General features: G+C 40.2%; 1 protein-coding gene across 2 annotated transcripts in view; it reads left to right on the top strand.

Annotated features, from left to right (window-relative positions):
• Positions 1 to 20,852, top strand: part of smpd3 (sphingomyelin phosphodiesterase 3) — a 163,516-nt gene that overhangs the window by 22,060 nt on the left and 120,604 nt on the right. Inside the window, exon 1 of one of the 2 annotated variants that reach the window (XM_062961820.1) lies at positions 14,629 to 15,009. The exons of the other annotated variant lie outside the window; for it this stretch is intronic. The gene's annotated coding sequence lies outside the window, so the exon portion shown is untranslated. Of the gene's footprint in view, positions 1 to 14,628; positions 15,010 to 20,852 lie in introns of those variants that run through there. 2 annotated transcript variants of the gene reach the window in all.

The following is a 20,852-nucleotide window of genomic DNA, read 5'->3' on the forward strand; positions in this document are numbered from 1 at the left end:
CATTCCACGGCTGTCCCCTCTCTTTCCAGCAAAGCAGTGTAATGACTTGTTCCCAAGGGCTTCAATTGCGTTGTCAAAGTGAGCATGGGCATCCGCAAATGAGCTCTGCAAGGGGGTTGGAAGTGTTTGTGTCCAGGGTGTGTTTTCGTAAAGGATGACAACATTGGCTAATGAAGGGAATAGTCTGCGAAATCTGCTAGCGGTGACAGCATCCTAGGGCGATAATGAGGCGCAGTCCAACATGCCTAAGGATTTGGAGAGGTTTTTCTATCTGTCTGTCTTTCTGTCTTAATCTGCCTTAGATTTTTGTTTTGTTTTTTTGAGCGGATCGTTGTCTGTTTCACTATTACGCATTTCGGCATCGCTCAGCTGCCCTGGCTGCTCACACGTCCGGATGTAAATAAATAAAAGCCAAGGGAAGAGTTGTTTCAAGCCATCTTCTGTACTAGTCCCTCTCTTATATGAGGGTTATCCAGAAAGTAGATTACATTTTGGAATTTAAAATGAACAAAGTATAGGAGAAAACATTTACCATATGCAGTTGAAAGCCACACCCAAATACCACTTCTCAACATAGTCGCCACTCAAATTTAGGCACTTATCATAGCGATGAATGAGCTTGGAAACTCCTTCCCCACCAAACTCTGCCACTTGCATCCTCAAAAAGTATAGGAGAAAACATTTACCATATGCAGTTGAAAGCCACACCCAAATACCACTTCTCAACATAGTCGCCATTCAAATCTAGGCACTTACCATAGCGATGAATGAGCTTGGCAACTCCTTCCCCACAAAACTCTGCCGCTTGCGTCCTCAAAAAGTATAGGAGAAAACATTTACCATATGCAGTTGAAAGCCACACCCAAATACCACTTCTCAACATAGTCGCCATTCAAATCTAGGCACTTCTCATAGCGATGAAGGAGCTTGGCAACTCCTTCCCCACAAAACTCTGCCACTTGCGTCCTCAAAAAGTATAGGAGAAAACATTTACCATATGCAGTTGAAAGCCACACCCAAATACCACTTCTCAACATAGTCGCCATTCAAATCTAGGCACTTATCATAGCGATGAATGAGCTTGGCAACTCCTTCCCCACCAAACTCTGCCGCTTGAATCCTCAGCCCCTTTCCGCAACTGCGCATCGTGGCCAAAATGCTGCGTTGCCGGCTGGTTGAGGACGCAAGCGGTAGAGTTTGGTGGGGAAGGAGTTGCCAAGTTCATTCATCGCTATGATAAGTGCCTAGATTTGAATGGCGACTGTGTTGAGAAGTGGTATTTGGGTGTGGCTTTCAACTGCAGGAGCCTCGGTGGCGAAGTGTGTTAAAGCGCTGAGCTGCTGAACTTGCAGACCGAAATTTAGCACCAAAATATCATGATATATTAAAAACATTGACTACAAAAATGTCTTGGATAATCCAGAAACTTGGATAAGCGAGGCTTGGATAAGTGAGACTCTACTGTAATTACAATGTGAGTGAAGAAAACAAAAGAAGGAAAGTATACAGCATATATTTGTGGAAGTAGGAGTATCATTTTTTATTATAAAATTATTTTGGGAGGGTTGGATTTTTTAAATAGCCTGAATGTATTCACATGTTTGTGAATAATTTTGGACATCCTGGCTACACTTTGATGTTGCTTGGCCAGTTTCATGCATAAAATATAAAATATGGGAGGATGCATTACTCCGAGGTGTCTTGTGACAATATTGCAGTTCACCTCTCTCAATCATAACTTCACAGAGACAAAGTGGATAAAGTTTCCCTAGGAGTGTTAATGAGTTTTGCCAAAGAGACAACTCCAATGATTTATTATTATTTATTTATTTGCAGTATTTATATTCCGCCCTACTCACCTCGAAGGGGACTCAGGGCGGATCACATTGTACACATATAAGGCAAACATTCAATGCCATATAACGTAGAACAGAGACAGAGACAGACGCAGAGGCAATTTAAACCTTCTCCAGCTTGCAGCTTCCTGAGGATATGCTTGATTCCAGCCACAGGGGGAGCAGCTGCTTCATCATCCACTGTGACGGCAACTTCCTCATTCCAATGGCGGCTGGATGATTTTTATGGTGTTGTAAATTAGCCTCCCCACATATAAGCGGTACCTAAATTTCCTACTTGATAGATGCAACTATCTTTCGGGTTGCTTAGATAAACAATGAGCAGGTGCTATTTTTATTTTATTTGTCGGGTGCTCACCCCGACACGGGCTGTCCTCGAACAGAGTGATTTATTGCAGCTGGCTGCTAACCAGTCCACACCACAGCCCGGCCCCTTTGATCTCTCGGTGAATCTGCTACCTTAAGAAACCTTTCATTGCCTCTAAGAGGAAAGACATTCTGAAAAGGACGGCATATGTGTTCCTGGGAGAACATACGGCATCCCATATGGGACTGGCGTGTATGTTGTGTGACCTTTCTGGAAGTGTTGGAACAGAACAGGGGCGGCCACGTCACGCCAAGATTGCCGGCACTTCCCAAACGCAAGGGAAACAAAAGCCGGGAGTTGTGGGCACGGCTTGCCGAAGTGCAGTGCTGGTTTCGTAGCGTAGTGCCCAAGTCAGATAATCCTGACAGATGTTTTTGAAAAGCACGCCCGCCCTCCTCGAAAGAGGCCAGTGACGCAGGCAGCGGAGGACTTAGATGCACAGCCCGTGTGTCAGGCAGCAATGAGCCTGCGCTTGGAAAATGAAATGTCTCGGCTCTTCCCTAAGGCCAGGGCTTCTGTAATTCAGGGCTTGTTGGCTGAGTAAACACAGAAGAGATTTGGGTCAGGAAGCGAGTTCGTTTCTCCGTTTTTCATTCGCCTCCTGCCCTTACTTTCTTATACAGCAATGCACTCTTTGAATCATAGAATCACAGAAGTGGAAGAAACCACAACTTCTATCTTGTGCGATCAAAACCAGGGCACGCTCCTACACACTGGCAAGACTGCTAACCCATAGATACCCTGGCTTTTTAACTCCAATAATCAAATTTTTTAAAGCAAAAATCCTCCCCATGATACTATATGGAGCAGAAATCTGGGGCCTAAGCCAACTACCAATACTAGAACAAACACAATCAAAATTTCTAAGACAGATACTTGGCGTTGACACTAAGACCACCGCTGCTGCAGTTAGAGCAGAGTTAGAAATACATTCTATCGAAGGTCTCGCCAAAATCAGGGCCTTTAACTATTGGTCTAAAATAAAAAATCTTGAAAATAACAGACTGCCAAAATTGTGCTTCTTAGAACAATCTAATGGCTTTAAACAAGACTCCTGGGCAGAACAACTAGCAAGGTTTCTTTGCTCCTGTGGATTACAAATTACTTCATCAGACCAGAACAGGGATGCCGAAAAAAGGACAGTAATCCAAAGAATCCTAGATATTGAAGCCGAAAAAGACATAGCCACCCTGTCTAATACAGGATCTCTGAAGTGGTTAGAGTGCTTTAAACGTAATTTCCAGAGGGCATTGTACCTAAAAGCAGATATGCCAAGACACAACGTCTATCCAACGTCTGTGGGCGAAATGTCAGGAGAGAATACTTCTGGAACATGGCCACACAGCCCGAAAGACATACAACAACCCTGTGATCCCGGCCATGAAAGCCTTCGACAACACAATGTAAAAACAACAATTAATATAAAATAATCTACAAAACAACCATTCATATAAAACAGATACCATTACAAAATAAAATCACATTACAGTAGAGTCTCACTTATCCAAGCCTCTGGATTATCCAAGCCATTTTTATAGTCAATGTTTTCAATATATCGTGATATTTTGGTGCTATTACACTATTACACTACAGCTATTTGCTGTATTTATTATTATTATTATTGCATGTATTATTTTACTCTATTATTATTAAAAGGATACATAAGCACTAGGCTTGATCGATCCATGAAAAATTTGATTCTAAACTCGTTTCAATACTAGAGGGGGCAGTTTTTTCGTTTTTGTTGCTAATAACGAATTTGGCCCCCAAAATTTTTCGAAATTAATGAAAATTCGTTATTTTCTAAATTAATTCGTTAATGGCGGACGCGCATGCGCGGTGGCCCAAAAACAGCCCGAAGGGGGGGGGACTTAGGGGGCTCTCCCGCCCTCATTTTTTGAGTGATCTTCTTCAAACTTGGTACAGTGGTAGAACACATTTAACACTGATAGCTCACCAAAATGTGGAACGTTTCCCTTATCCTCTGATTTTTGGCAAATTTTCATAGCTTTTATAATAAACCTTTTTTTAATAATTGCAGTAATCTGTTCCTGGTTTGAAAGTCTTATTTCCTGTTAAATTGGGTTGTCTTTACTGTGAAAGTCATTGTTCTACTTCAGAAACTTTGTTTTTGTGGCTGAAACTTTGTTAAATTGGTGTGTGTGTGATATATATTGTGTATATATATATATATAGTCCCTGCTTGTGTGTGTGTGTGTGTGTGTGTGTGTGTGTGTGTGTAGGTAAAGGTAAAGGTATCCCTTGACGTTAAGTTCAGTCATGTCTGACTCTGGGGGTTGGTGCTCATCTCCATTTCTAAGCCCAAGAGCCAGTGTTGTCCATAGACACCTCCAAGGTCATGTGGCCGGCATGACTACATGGAGTGCCATTACCTTCCCAGAAACACCCAGAAAATGGGAATTCCAGACAGGAAACAATCAGGGCCAGCTAATACCTCCCAACAAAGGATTCCCCCAGGTAGGAAGCAGCCAGGCTTTGAAGCTGCAAGGCTATTCAATGCTAATCAAGGTGACCAATTGCAACATTCACACTTGCCTCCCACAGACAAGAGTTCTTTCTCCCACCCTGGACCTTCCACAGATAAACCCCACTTGCCTAGCTTCGCACAGACGTCAAAACCTCTATGTCTGCCACAGATGTGGGTGAAACGTCAGGAGAGAATGCTTCTGGCACATGGCCATAGAGCCCGGAATACATACCACAACAGTGTGATCCCGGCCATGAAAGCTTTCGACAACACAACCACAGTATCCATTCAAGTTCATGTAGCGTGGTATGGACTGGAGACCTGTATTGGGGGGAGGGAGGGTGCGAATCTGGGCCCCTGGGAGCAGCCGAGGACGGGCCTGGCCCACACCCCCTCGCATCCCGGGCCTCTTCCTTCCTCTTCCTTTTGTTATTTAAACTATATATTGTGAAATTATGGTGTGTTTTTTTTCATGCGTGTTCTGTGTTCAAGATAGGGAGACCAAAGAGGAAAAGCAAGGGAGGGACGGAGGCCCCAACACTTCCGGCTCCCATGCGAACTCCCCCCTTGTGTGCCTTGGAGGGTGGAGCATGCGCACTGGCTCTCCCTTTCTCTATGGCTCTTTTCAGGTCGCTTGGGAACCCGAAGTGCCTCCTCCCTTTGCCTTTGTGTCCAAGAAGGAGAGAAGGACGTTGCAAGGTTTGCATTGAGGGTGTTTCTCTGGTGGGTTTGGCTTGGAAGGGGGCTCATTAAGGCCCAATTAATTAATGCACTGAGCTGAGGCGAGGCGGCGGCGGCGGCGGCCATTTCCCCCCTCCGTCTTCCTCCTCCTCCTCGGCCTCCTTCCCCCTCGCCCCCTCCCATTGGCTGAGCCTCCCATTGGCTGAGGGGCAAAAGGAAAGGAGTTTGGGTGCTTTGCAAAAGCTTTTTTTTCTTTTCGAAAAAAACGAAGAAATAAGAAAAAACGGCCTCTCGCGATTCGAAACTGCGATATCCAGACGTGTGGACAACCAAGGTTCGATATTGCTTCAAAACAATCGAAAAAAACGAATAAATAACGGTAAACGGGGAAAACGAATTATTTGAGCAAGCCTAATAAGCACATTTCCATTGAAGAAGATGAGAATAATGATTTTATCAGAGTTGGACAGTCTTATCTTAAATTAGAGCTTGATGTAAATATTCAAAAACATTTAATCTACGGATGCCTCAATTAATGTAATTTTATTGGAATCTGTTTTTATTTCTGAAATTTACCACCCTCGGCTTATACTGGAGTTGATGTTTCCCCAGTTTTTTGTAGTAAAATTAGGTGCCTCGGCTTATGTCCAGGTCGGCCTATACTCGAGTATATACGGTATGTGTTGTCAAAGGCTTTCATGGTGTCATGATCTCCAATCTTTGACATCTCCGGTCGGCTGACAAAGAACAGATGCTAGCCATAAAACGGGCCAGCCATAAAACCTCAATTACCCTCTGGTATGTGAGAGCCCCTATATAAATGGGCCAAAGAGAAGGTTCTGGTATTCTATACAATAAAACCTGTTGGAATCTACCAGCGTATGTATTGGTGCTTTTTCTGGTGAAAGACTGACCCACAGCACAACTGGGAGAAGAGAACCCGACACTGGGTTGCTGTGAGTTTTCCAGGCTGTATGGTCATGTTCCAGAAGCATTCTCTCCTGACATTTCACCCACATCAATGGCAAGCATCTTCTGGAACATAGCCATACAGCCCGGAAAACTCACAGCAACCCATATCCAACATAATTGGGCCCTGAAAGCCCTCCCTTCCATAGAGATGGGCTGTGTTAATTTCTACCTGCTCTGCCTTCTTATAATGGCAGACTTTACACGATTGACTTTAGAGAAAGCCTCTCCAAAATAGACAGGAGGTGCATTCATTAATTCCTGACTAGTTTCCCCTAGAAACCTAATTACAGCAGTGAATGTTAAAGACTTAATACAATCTCGGCTGAGAGCGTGACCTCCCCTCTTCTGAATTGCTTTAACACAGCAAAAAAAGCCAGCCACGTGATTTCTTGCTTTGGCAGCAAGAGCGGTACTACAATTCTCAACAAATTTGCTACGGTTTCCATTGTGTGCGGGGCTTGTGGCCTTGTTATCTGTGAATAATAGCACTCGAGTCGCAGGGAGCATAGAAAAACCATGAAGTTGACAATAAGCACCAAATTCTTCAGACAGACCTTTGACTCAGAGGGTTTAAAAACGGAAGGAAGTTTTCGAAAATGGAAAACAATAATTCATTGTAATGGAAACATTTTTAAAAGAAGCTGAGCTGGTTAAAACCATCCCTGGGCACAAAAGGCATTGTCCTTTTCATAAAATATGTTTGGACAAGAACCAAAGCACCATATTTCTAGTGTCAAGTGGTTTCCTTCAGATTTCCCTAAATGGGAATTCCCCCCTTGGATGCTCCGACTCCTGTAAGTGGAAGCATCACCCTTGTTTGGTAAACATTGCAAATAAGGCTCATGGTTTTAAGTAATAAAATGATTCACAGTATTTTGAAGGAATTTAACAATAGTAGGTAAACAGCACAACATTAGCACTGTAAGCAATCCCAAGAAGCAGGAGCAGAACAACAGAAAAATGTCTTTTATCCATTGGAAGGAAGGTAACCAACCCATTAACCAATCAATGGGGGAACTTGTCCCTTCAATACTGTGCTGTATCATCTTTTGCAAATTTCACAGTTCATCCTCCATAGAGGTAGTCCGGATTGAACACAGGCTACTCAGGATATAGTTGGGCCACCATGGTGCTATTTAAAGTACTATTAGACACATAATTGGGATTATAACTACCATGGAAATAGAAACAGTCATTACACGCCATATAGTTTCTCAGCTGGCCACATCCCATTTAACACAGGGCCGGGCTATGGCGCAGCTGGCTAGTAACCAGCTGCAATAAATCACTACTGACCAAGAGGTCATGAGTTCGAAGCCCGAGTCAGGTTAAGCCCCTGACCATTAAACAGCCTGGCTTGCTGTTTACCTAAGCAGCCCAAAAGACAGTTGTATCTGTCAGGTAGGAAACTTAGGTACACTTTATGCGGGCGGCTAATTTAACTAATTTACAACACCATAAAATGCAAGCAACACGTGGAAAGGAATGAGGAAGTACAGTACTCGGTGTCACTCGTGGATGATGAAGCATACCCTCATGAAGCTGGAAATGTTAAAATTGCCTCTGTGTGTGTCTATGCTGTATGTTGTTTGTCTGAAGGCATTGAATATTTGCCATATATATGTTCATTGTGATCATTCTTCAAAAAAAGTCTTAGTTTATTCCAGTCTGTCGTTTGTCCTTGTGGTCTGTTCTGTGCCAATATTTGTGTCAATGAATCCATATTCTTGATGTCTAGGATTCTTAATATCCATTTTTCAGGGAAGGAATTTCTTGAGTTTTCAATAGTTCGGCTAGGCATCTCCTAGCGGCAGTTGTAAAGTAGGTGAACAGCTTATTTGTATTTAAATCCATTTGAAAGTCTGAGTGCTAGCAGAAAGTATTCTGGTTTAAATTCAAATTTTCTTTGTAATATTTTTTCTATCTTTCTATGTATCTCGCGCCAGAACTTCTTCACTTTCTTACATTTCCACCACATGTGTGAAAAATCACCCTTGTGTTTCCCGCATTTCCAACACTTCCCATTGTTTCTCCCCTTGTTGAATTTGGCTAATCTTTCTTGTGTATACCATCTATAAAACATTTTATACCAGTTTTCTTTTAATTCAACTGAGTATGTATATTTTAGCTTCTTTGGCAGAGTGGGAAGAAATATGGCCAAAGAAGCTAAAATGGACCAACTCTAATATCATTGATGTGAGGTCAAACTGCATTATATCAACAGTGTAGATGCACCTTTAGGCCTAATGGTAGAGTCAACCCTGCTTCCAGGCATTTCAAGAATAGTGACCCTTAAGGTTTGGATTATTTTATGCTCTTTTTAACACTTAATGTTGGTTTCTCCCATTTGTGACTACACTGGATGAGCCTGCTTCTTATCTGGCCGTACTCCTGCTTGAGCACACTTCTAGCCTTGCTTCTCTACTTACAGATATCAAGCTCTGGAAAACTGAAGTGGTCCTGTGTTCCTGCTTTGTGCGATGATAAAATGCAAATAAAGCTGTCTCCCCCCCCCCCTTTCTTTTTTTTTTGATGAAGGTAATAGCTTCATTTTTATTCCAAAGACAGGAACGTTCACTTCTTTGTGACAAAGGATTTTTTAAAAACTCATCTTTTAACTAATTTTTTAAAGGAGGTGGTGAGGACAAATTGTCTCCTGGAGCGACACTTGGGTTTTTGTACTTTCTTTGCAGCGGAGGTAGAAAAAGGGACTGGGAAGAATGGAAGGCGGTTTGGGGAGGATTGGAAATGGAATCTAAATATAGCACCTATCTAAATGGGCGCTTTGCAGATGTTCTGCCACCTTTTCCCCTTCAGCAGGCAGGTTTTCTGGTGATAACTCTCTTGGGCAATTGCATTTCTTCCCTCTTCCTTGATACATTGGCTAAGATGCAGAACAAGGTGCTGGGAAATGGGATTTATAGTATTCTCCTGGATGAGGGGTAATGTTGAAAATGGATAGCTGGAATGGATTAGAATAATAAAAGTTGGAAAAGACCACAATGGCCATCCAGTCCCTACCCTTTGCCATGCAGGAAAAGCACAATTAAAGCATCCCTGGTAGATGCCCATCCATCCTTTGTTTTCAAAACCTCCAGAGAAGGAGACTCCACTGGACTCATATTCCACTGCTGAACAACTCTTATGATCAGGAAGTTTTTCCTAATATTTAGGTAGAATCTCATTTTATTGCAATTTGAATCTATTGCTCCATTATGTCCTACTCTTCATGACAGTAGATGTTGTGGTTTAGTCTGATGATGAAGGGGGATTTGGGTTTTAACAGGTTGACCAAGGAAATGTTGAAGGCTCTGAATTGTCAGAAATACAAGCTGACAAAGGAAATGTCAAAGACTCTGAATTGTTAGAAAGGCCGCAGGCTAGCAGGGAAGCTGAAGTTAGTGAACATCAACAAAGTCTAGGTGGTTCTGGCAGTGAGGCAGAGGAGTCTTCCTTAGATAGAGAGACACAAGATTAAAATTAAGAGTTAGTCCCAGGCGTTCTGTGAGAATCGCTAATAAACATGTGGGAACCAAAGCTCAGAGGAATGCTTTCCTAGCTTGTAAGCATTGTTTAAAAAGGGTGAAATGGAAAGATTTCAGACAGCGCAACGCTGATTTTTGGAAGCTTAACTCCTGCCTTGTCTCTGCTCATGGAAATAGATCCTTGCTTCTGTTTCAGCCAAGATTCTGTGCTTGGATTGTATTTTGGAGTTCATTCTACCTTGTTTTCCAGGACTGAAATGCTATTTTAGATAGACTTCCTAAGCTGTTCCCCATAGGGCTTGGTTTGCAAACATTTGACCATTTTAGTCATCCTTCCCTGGACACCTTCTGTCTTGTCACTATGAACTGACCATTCATGGTCAGTTGTTAATAACATGTAAACAAGTTACGAGATCATAACTCTGGATTACGATCTTGAAAATATTGAACACCTGGGTGTGACTGTACCTTTCATGACACAATTGTCTGTCTCTCTTGTGGTCTGCAGCCTTCTTGGCTTTGCTTACGTCAGCTGGGGCCCCAGTGAGAGATGCCATAAGATAATTCCTGCCATTGACCTTTTTAAGATCAGACTGTAAACATGGACCTCAAAATTATAAATCCAGTTTCTAATCTTGTAACGTCTGAACGGTGCGTCAGCCATAATGTGCTCCAAGAAATCAATAATGGAAAAAGGCAGGGGGAGCGTTTAGCTTTTGGGGGTAGATACAGTAATATATTACATGGGAGCTAACCAAGGTGCTGAACCCTATTTATAATATACAGACTGTTCCCGAGTTACAAACGTCTGACTTGCAAATGACTCCTAGTATTTATTTATCATCTCAGAATTGAGGATACAGTTATAATATATTTAAAAACACAAAATTAAAAACCTGGCATTATACTAAATGTCCTTTGATCAGAAGCTGGCCACTTGGAGTGGCTCTGCTGTCGCTGTGAGAAGATTCTCCATTGTGCATGTGGCAGGACTCAGACCACATTGTAGTAAGTGGTTTATGGTTTGCTCTTCTCCACACTTGCATGCCGTGGACTCTTCTTTTGTAGCCCCATTTATTAAAGTTAGCTCTGTATCTCGTGGTGCCAGAGTGCAGTCTGTTGAACTTGCTGACCGAAAGGTTGGCGGTTCGAATCCGGGGAGCAACAGGAGCTCCCATTGTCAGCTCCAGCTTCTGCCAACCTAGCAGTTTGAAAACATGTAAATGTGAGTAGATCAATAGGTACCGCTCCAGTGGTGCTCCATGCAATCATGCCGGCCACACAACCTTGGAGGTGTCTACGGACAACACCGGCTCTTAAGCTTAGAAATTGAGTTGAGCACCAACCTCCAGAGTTGGATACGTCTAGACTTAATGTCAGGGGAAAACCTTTACCTTTACTGTGCTATCCAAAGCTAAAGATCATATATTTTTCTCTGGTTGCACTTAAAAATGTACCTCTTCCAACTTACAAACAAATTCAACTTAAGAACAAATCTACAGAACGTATCTTGTTTGTAACTCAGGGACTGCCTGTACTAACTAAATAATAATAATAATAATAATAATAATAATAATAATAATAATAATAGTGGTCCCGGTGGTGAAGGGCACACTGGGTGCCGTGCCAAAAGATTTCAGCCGGCATTTGGAAACAATAGACATTGACAAAATCACTATCTGCCAATTGCAAAAGGCCACCCTGCTGGGATCTGCGCGCATCATCCTAAAATACATCACACAGTCCTAGACACTTGGGAAGTGTTCGACTTGTGATTTTGTGATACAAAATCCAGGATGTCTATCTTGTTTGCTGTGTCATACAATAAAATAATAATGATAATAATAATAATAATAATAATAAGCATTTGGAAACAATAGACATTGACAAAATCACCATCTGCCAACTGCAAAAGGCCACCCTACTGGGATCTGCACACATCATCAGAAAATACATCACACAGTCCTAGACACTTGGGAAGTGTTCGACTTGTGGTTTTGCGAAACGAAATCCAGCATATCTATCTTGTTTGCTGTGCCATACAACGTCGTTGTGTTGATAATAATAATAAAAATCCAGCATATCTATTTTGTTTGCTGTGTCATAAAATAATAATAATAATAATAATAATAATAATAATAATAATAATAATACTTGGGAAGTGTCCAATGTGTGATCCAATACAACAGCCAGCAGAGTGTCTGCTGTGGACTCATCTTGTTGTGTTTCAAATAATAATAATGATGATAATAAATCACATAGTCCTCAACGCTTGAGAAGTGTTTGACTTGTGATTCTGTGATACGAAATCCAGCATATCTATCTCATTTGCTGTGTCATACTATGTCTCTGAGTCAATAAAATAATAATAATAATAATATCTCTAATTTCTGGAGCCTTTTTTAGGCTGTAAATACATGCACGGAAAGGAACGATCCCAAGAGGATCATGAGTCGGACTGTTTGCACAGGGTGTGTTTGCTGGAATGAATAAAGCAAACCTCGGGATGGGAACTTGGACCATTTTCACAGCTGTCACAGGGTTATTTATCCTTCAGGAGCCACAGAAATAGAGTGAAGCATTGCATTGGCCTCGGGGATCATAATGCCATGTGGGAATCCAAATCCGAAGCAATAGTTTTCATTCAGGGCCTTGTAAATCGTCAAGACTATCCATTCTTTCATCCATGGCAATGAAGCGGTGAATCTGTTCTAGATTTGCATCCAAAAGTGAAAGGAGCAGCACAACGCTCAAAATAGATTTAGATTTAATAGATTTACTCCCTTTGAGGTTTGGACTAAAACACAGATCCGATTCACCACTCTATTGACATGTAAACACTAAGCAAGCCCTGGTTTTCATAAAATAGCATGATTTCTTCCCAATATCCTTAGGTAACCCCTCTGTGCATTGGCTCCTTAAAGTCAACCAACTCCTATGATTCTACGATTCAAACAAACTGCTGCATCATGTTGGCTCTTGAGATCTAAGCATATATATTAATGATCAAATATCCCAAATTATATATATACACACACACATTCCCTTTAAGTTAATGGGTGTAAAAATACATGTTCATGCATGGCTGAATCAGTAAGATCTTCTGCTCATTGAACGATGAACATTTATCTTTCCAATTTGGGATCATGAATATTTTAGCTGCCATTAAAAACATGCACATTCCAACCATGTTAACAGCAGCAATGTCATTTAGAAGCAGAGTTGGTCCTCTACATTTGCGGGTTTAACTTTGACAGATTGGATTAATACAGTCTACAGGGATATAGAATGAGTTTGGTGAGGCACTAGCACTCTTTGGCAAACAAATTTGAGCTTCCTGTAAAACTGCATCTCCCAAGATTTCATAGCATTGAGCCTTGGTAGTTAAAGTGGCGTCCAACTGCTTTAATTCTACAGTGTAGACACACCTTAGTGTTCTTTTAACCCCCAGATGTCTAGCATTGCAGTATGTTCGAACATTAGTAATGCAATTTTAGAAATACTTAAGCATCCAATAAAAAATGGGCAGCAAAGTGATCAAGGGAATGCAAAATATAGCAAATAGAATAGTAGCTCATTCTCTGTTTTGCTAAAGATTTGGGGAACTGATGGGCAACGTCATAGCTACTTTGTGTCAAATAATAATAATAATAATAATAATAATAATAATAATAGTAATAAGTGATGTTGACCGGCTATATCTGCCTAGAAGATCAGAGGGCAGAGGACTCTTACGAGTCAAACAAGCAGTCAAAGAAGAAGAACATGCCCTGGCAGAATATGTAAAGCAAAGTGAAGAACCTGCTTTGATTGAAGTCAAAAATCAGAAACTCCTCAAAGCACAGCAGACAAATACCAGTACAAGAAAACCGCACTACAAACTAGAGCTGACAGCTGGCACAACAAAACATTGCATGGAAAGTTCCTTGACAAAATTGAAGGAAAAGCTGATAAGGAGAAGACCTGGCTCTGGACCCTGAAGAAGGAGACAGAAGGCCTGATCCTTGCAGCCCAGGAACAAGCCATCAGGACAAAGGCAATTCAGGCCAAGGTCGAAAAATCAGCTGATGACCCAAAATGCAGACTGTGCAAGGAAACCGATGAAACCATGGATCATATCCTCAGCTGCTGTAAGAAAATCGCACAGACAGACTATAAACAGAGGCAGAACTATGTGGCCCAAATGATTCATTGGAACCTATGCCTCAAGTACCACCTCCCAGCAGAAAAGAACTGGTGGGATCACAAACCTGCAAAAGTATTGGGAAATGAGCAGGCAAAGATACTGTGGGACTTCCGAATCCAGACTGACAAAGTTCTGGAACACAACACACCAGACATCACAGTTGTGGAAAGGAAAAAGGTTTGGATCATTGATGTTGCCATCCCAGGTGACAGTTGCATTGACGAAAAACAACAGGAAAAACTCAGCCGCTATCAGGACCTCAAGATTGAATTTCAAAGACTCTGGCAGAAACCAGTGCAGGTGGTCCCTGTGGTGATGGGCACACTGGGTGCCGTGCCAAAAGATCTCAGCCGGCATTTGGAAACAATAGACATTGACAAAATCACAATCTGCCAACTGAAAAAGGCCACCCTACTGGGATCTGCACACGTCATCCGAAAATACATCTCACAGTCCTAGACACTTGGGAAGTGTTCGACTTGTGATTTTGTGATATGAAATCCAGCATATCTATCTTGTTTGCTGTGTCATAATAATAATAATAATAATAATAATAATAATAATAATAATAATAATAGTAATTTATTTGAGGAGCAGAATTCCTGTTTGGGTAGCAATGCCCACATTTTACCTTCTCCAGTTTTAATGGGAGAAAAGTATGTCTTGGACACCATGCCAATGGTCCGTAGCATTTTGAGAGTTATTTTCAGTAAATATTTTCATTTTTTTGACTTGTGAGAAACAGACAAATAAGATGGTAACAGCTGGGGACTTACATTACAGAAACTAAAGTTCTTCCAAGCTTTGGGCTTTAAAAATGCAAAGTTTGCAAGAGATGGTTGTCCTCTGCAAAACCCATCACAGAAACAAACATAAAGCACCCTTTGTTCCATTGTGGTGTTCTTAAGGCTCCTCCGTTTGCTTCCTCTTTGACAACCTTGGAGAAGCTGCGAAAGAGAACTTCCAGTTATTGGGTATGTAACTGCAAGCTGCTCTTTTAAACCTCCATCTGTTTTTTTTCGAGGAAATCTTTTTCCGAAACATTTCAATTTTTGTCATTTTCTGCTGCTGTTGTTTTAAAATATGTATTGATCTTAATGGTCTCCAGGGTTCATTGAAATGATGCATTTTAAGACTTAAATTTGGGGGCTGCTGCTGCTGAAATGAGTCATAATTTCATTAAGTTAGTGACAAAAATATATATACATTGTCTTGAATATGTAAAGAATGTATAAGTATCAATTCAGAGGTGATGGGTTCTGAAGCAAGTCACCGTTTGTTGACTAGTAGACAGCAATGAAAAAAATGAGTTTCTGTTAATGCAATTATTATAAGTAAATGTTAGCCATATGTAGGTCACAATTTAGAATAGATAACTCAAACATAGGGTGGTTTGTTTATTTATTTGTCGTGTCAGAAGCACATTGATGGTACAGTTATAATGTATTTAAAAACACAAAGTTTAAAACTTGGTATTACCGTAGAGTCTCACTTATCCAACACTCGCTTATCCAACGTTCTGGATTATCCAACACATTTTTGTAGTCAATGTTTTCAATATATCATGATATTTTGATGCTAAATTCGTAAATACAGTAATTACTACATAGCATTACTACGTATTGAACTACTTTTTCTGTCAAATTTGTTGTATAACATGATGTTTTGGTGCTTAATTTGTAAAATCATAACCTAATTTGATGTTTAATAGGCTTCTCCTTAATCTCTCCTTGTTATCCAACGTATTTGCTTATCCTACGTTCTGCCGGCCCGTTTACGTTGGATAAGTGAGACTCTACTGTAGTTGTAAAGAGTCATTAAATCCAGTAGTTCATAGGCAAAACAAGTCAGTAAATCCAATAGTCCATTGGCAAAACAGGAGTCAGTAAATCCAAAAGAACATAAGTCCATAGGTTACAAAGATCCAGGAACAGGAGAATCTCTAAGGCAGGAAAACATAGACATCCACTCTGATGAAGCGAGAATTTGCTTTGACAAAGATATGTCTCTCTACACACAATTTTAAAAGCAACCCAAAAATGCATTTCTCTTTCCTTCAGAGGCCTCCCGCTTTCCTGCTAATCTCAGGCTGCGTTGAGGCTGAGACATTCCTTTCCATTGCAAACGATCTGCTCTAGATATCAATGGCACTCCCTCAAGGCCAACTACATCGTTATCTTGCACCTGAACAGGGGCCTGAGACGAATCCAGCTCATTAGTTCCCATGGGAATGTCTCCCTGGTTGTTATCTATGACAGGCTGGTTCAAGAGTTCATCCACAAGCTGTGTTTCTTGCTCTTCTGAACCAGCCTGTATAATTCCTATGCCCGTGCCATCATCCTGAAATTCATCCTGCATCCCATCATCTGGCTCTTGCATCTGAAACCCAGAATCCCCTTCCTCATCTTCAGTCTGGCTCTGCTGCTGAGTCACAACAATGGTACAGTTAAAATGTATTTAAAAACACAAAGTTTAAAACTTGGTATTATACTAAATGTCCTTTGACCAGAAGCTGGCCACTTGTTAGTGCCTCTGGTGACGCGGAGATGCTTTGGTTTTCTCAATGTTTAGTGAGAGTCCAAGACTTTTGTATGCTTCTGCAAATAAGTTGTTTATAGCGGCTTGTAGGCCTTCCTCTGAGTAAGCACCGACTACTATATTGTCGACGTATTGGAGTTCTATAACAGAAGTAGATACAACCTTACTCTTGGCTTTCAGACTGTGGAGGTTAGGAGCTTGGTGATTTCTACATGGGAAGGAAGCTTCCCATCAACAAAGCTGTGAGCCTTGTGCCGACTGAACTGCTGACCTGAAGGTCGGTGGTTCAAATCTGCAGGATGGGTGAGTTCCCATCTGTCAGCTCTAGCTTGCAGGGACATGAGAGAAGCCTGCCAGCAGGATGGTAATGCATCCAGGCGTCCACTGGGCAATGTCTCTGTAGACAGCCAATTCTCTCATACCAGAAGCAACTTGCAATATATTCTCAAGCTGCTTTTAACACAAGGGAAAAAAATCAACAAGGTTCGGAATCATTGATCTGAGGATGGAAAATAAGTTTGGGGCAATAACACATCCCTGTTTGACACCTGATTTCACCTTAAATGGGTCACTTTGGGAGCCATTGCTGTCCAAGACTGTTGCCATCATGTCATCAAGGAAGAGCAGAAAGATATTCACAAATTAATCAGGGCAATCCATCTTTAGGAGGATGGTCCAGAGAGCATTACGATTCACAGTGTCAAAGTCCTTTGCAAGGTCAATGAATGGCACGGACAGAGGTTGTAACGTGATGCCCTTTACCGATCCTACAGCATTGCATCCCCGGTTCTAAAATCCGTAACCATTAATTAAAAGTCGGTGGAGAGATCACAATGTAATATGGTTAATAATATCAAGTGCATCTCGGTGTTCTTTCAAAAACCATGGCATAATTTGTGTCTGCCCAATCTCGATATGTCATTATTAAAACACTTCCCACCCACTCTCCAAAGGGAAGGATGTTAAATGCAATTGAATTTTTAATTGAATACCAAACGAGTGATAAGAATAAATGAAGAGCCTGGCGAGATCAGGCCAAAGTTCACGGCACTCCTTTATCATTTTCTTTCTTTAGCAAAAGCCAGATAAATGCCTCTTAGAAGATTAAAAGTGGGGAATAAAATCAATAGTCATCTCTGACATCTGTACCCCATTTCATCCCAATGGCACGTACAGTAGAGTCTCACTTATCCAACACTCGCTTATCCAACATTCTGGATTATCCAACACATTTTTGTAGTCAATGTTTTCAATGCATTGTGATATTTTGGTGCTAAAATCGTAAATACAGTAATTACAACATAACTTTACTGCGTATTGAAATACCTTTTCTGTCGAATTTGTTGTATAACAAGATGTTTTTGTGCTTAATTTGTAAAATCATAACCTAATTTGATGTTTAATAGGCTTTTCCTTAATCCCTCCTTATTATCCAACATATTTGTTTATCCAACATTCTGCCAGCCCGTTTATGTTGGATAAGTGAGACTCTACTGTAAATGCATGTGAGAATGAATAGTTTATTACCGTATATAAGCCGACCCGAATATAAGCCGAGGCACCTAATTTTACCACAAAAAACTGGGAAAACATTGACTCCAGTATAAGCCGAGGGTGGTAAATTTCAGAAATAAAAATAGATACCAATAAAATTACATTAATTGAGGCATCAGTAGGTTAAATGTTTTTGAATATTTACATAAAGCTCAAATTTAAGATAAGACTGTCCAACTCTGATCAAATCATTATTCTCATCTTTTTCAATGTAAATGTGCTTATGTATCATTTTAATAAAAATAGAGTAAAATAATACATGTAATAATAATAATAATAATAATAAATACAGGAAAATAACACATGTAATAATAAATAGAGTAAAATAATACATGCAATAATAATAATAAGATCAGAGTGAAATAATAAATGTATTAATAATAATAAAAAATAGAGTAAAATAAATGTAATAGTAGCAACAATAATAGAGAAAAATAATAAATGTAACAATACCAATAATAATAGAAAAAAATAATAAATGTAATAATACAGTAGAGTCTCACTTATCCAACACTTGCTTATCCAACATTCTGGATTATCCAACGCATTTTTGTAGACAATGTTTTCAATTCATCATGATATTTTGGTACTAAATTTGTAAATACAGTAATTACTACATGGCATTACCATGAATTGAACTACTTTTTCAGTCAAATTTGTTGTATAACATGATGTTTTGGTGCTTAATTTGTAAAATCATAACCTAATTTGATGTTTAATAGGCTTTTTCTTAATCCCTCCTTATTATCCAACATATTCGCTTATCCAACGTTCTGCTGGCCCGTTTATGTTGGATAAGTGAGACTCTACTGTACCAATAATAATAGAGAAAAATAATAAATGTACCATATATTCTCGAGTATAAGCTGACCCAAATATAAGCCAACGAGGACCCTCACCCGAGTATAAGCCGAGAGGGGCTTTTTCAGTCTTTTAAAGAAGGGCTGAAAAACTAGGCTTATACTCGAGTATATACAGTAAGTTGTCATCCCATTGGGTGAGATCAGGGGGCATCTACACTGTAGATTTCACCCAGTTTGACACTACTTTGGTTGCTATGGCTCAGTGCTCTGAAAAAATAGAAATTTTAGTTTTGTAAGGTCTTTCACGATAAAGTTATCATAAATCAGAAATGACTTGCAATTACGCAACAACACAAAACCAACCGCCCATTATGCCACAAATCAGGAAATTACAGGACATGAAACATTAATTGTTCCTCAACCGGCTAATGTCACTGTGGTTTAAAGCAATTCCAGTGGCTTTTAAACATCATTGTTTAAAAATTTAGTAACGAATTTGGGTCGCCAATGAATTTTGAATGAGTTATTCCCCAGTGTTGATAATGACATTAAATAATACAAAGTTTTCGAAAATGGCTTTGAAAGAAGAACAGCTCTGCAGCTATTTTTAAACCGCGATTCTTGGGAGGAGATATAATTTTTCCAGATGCGGGCGAAGCTTGTCCCAAGTCGAAGCAGCCCACAGTCTGGTTTGTGTCGTCTTTTTCCTCGTTAATAATTAGGAACCCAGCCAAGCAAGACGGCAGAAGAAAACTTAATTTCTTTATTTAATTTAATTTGAATATAGAGCACTGCTGGGAACATATAACAAACACCATCCCTTTTTGCACTCGGCACTTGGGAAGTTCTCCCAGAAGCGACTTCTATTCAACAGAGAGCAAAGATTACACTGCAGCATAAAAAAACCCAGTAGCCATTATTTGCTCATTCCCTCCAACATAAACCGTATATACTCGAAGATAAGCCGAGTTTTTCAGCCCTTATTTATGAGCTGAAAAAGCCTCCCCCAACTTACAATCGGGTCAAGGTGCCGTTACTTGCAATATATCTTTATCTCTCATCTTACCCTCCCTTATCAGTGTTTTCTTTTGCAAAGCCTCCCTCGCTCTTAACCAAGGGAATGTTTTGAAAAGGGAAAGAAGCCCTTGCAAGTCAGGAAGAAGAATATATATATACCCATTAATCTTATAGAAGCATTTTCCCCTGAAATATTTGTTAATCTCTGCTACAGATATATAGGCATTTTCCCCTGCAAGCCTTTGCAATCCCTCTATGTACCTTTATATTTGTATCTATCTATCTATCTACATTAATTTCATATATGAATTTCCCCCTCATATGTTTGCAAGTCTTTGCATATCCTATAAACATAGAGATATCTAGAGATTTCAATGTACAGTAGAGTCTCACTTATCCAAGCTAAACAGGCCGGCAGAAGCTTGGATAAGCGAATATCTTGGATAATAAGGAGGGATTAAGGAAAAGCCTATTAAACATCAAATTAGGTTATGATTTCACAAATTAAGCACCAAAACATCATGTTATGCAACAAATTTGACAGAAAAAGTAGTTCAATACGCAGTAATGTTATGTAGTAATTACTGTATTTACGAATTTAGCACCAAAATATCACGATATATTGAAAACATTGACTACAAAAATGGCTTGGATAATCCAGAGACTTGGATAAGCGAGGCTTGGACAAGTGAGACTCTACTGTACCTGTATATCTGTATCTCTGTGTATACATTATTTTATATATGAATTTTCGCCTCATATATTTGCCAGTCTTTGCAGATCCTATACAGATATAATTATATATAGAGAGATGTCTAGATAGATATATATGAATATAGATTTGTAGGGCTTGCGCACACACACACACACAGATTTCTAGGTAGATATAAACATAAATATATAGG

The sequence above is a fragment of the Anolis carolinensis genome, unplaced genomic scaffold (genome assembly GCF_035594765.1).
Source record: "Anolis carolinensis isolate JA03-04 unplaced genomic scaffold, rAnoCar3.1.pri scaffold_9, whole genome shotgun sequence".
Classification (NCBI taxonomy): Eukaryota; Metazoa; Chordata; class Lepidosauria; order Squamata; family Dactyloidae; genus Anolis; species Anolis carolinensis.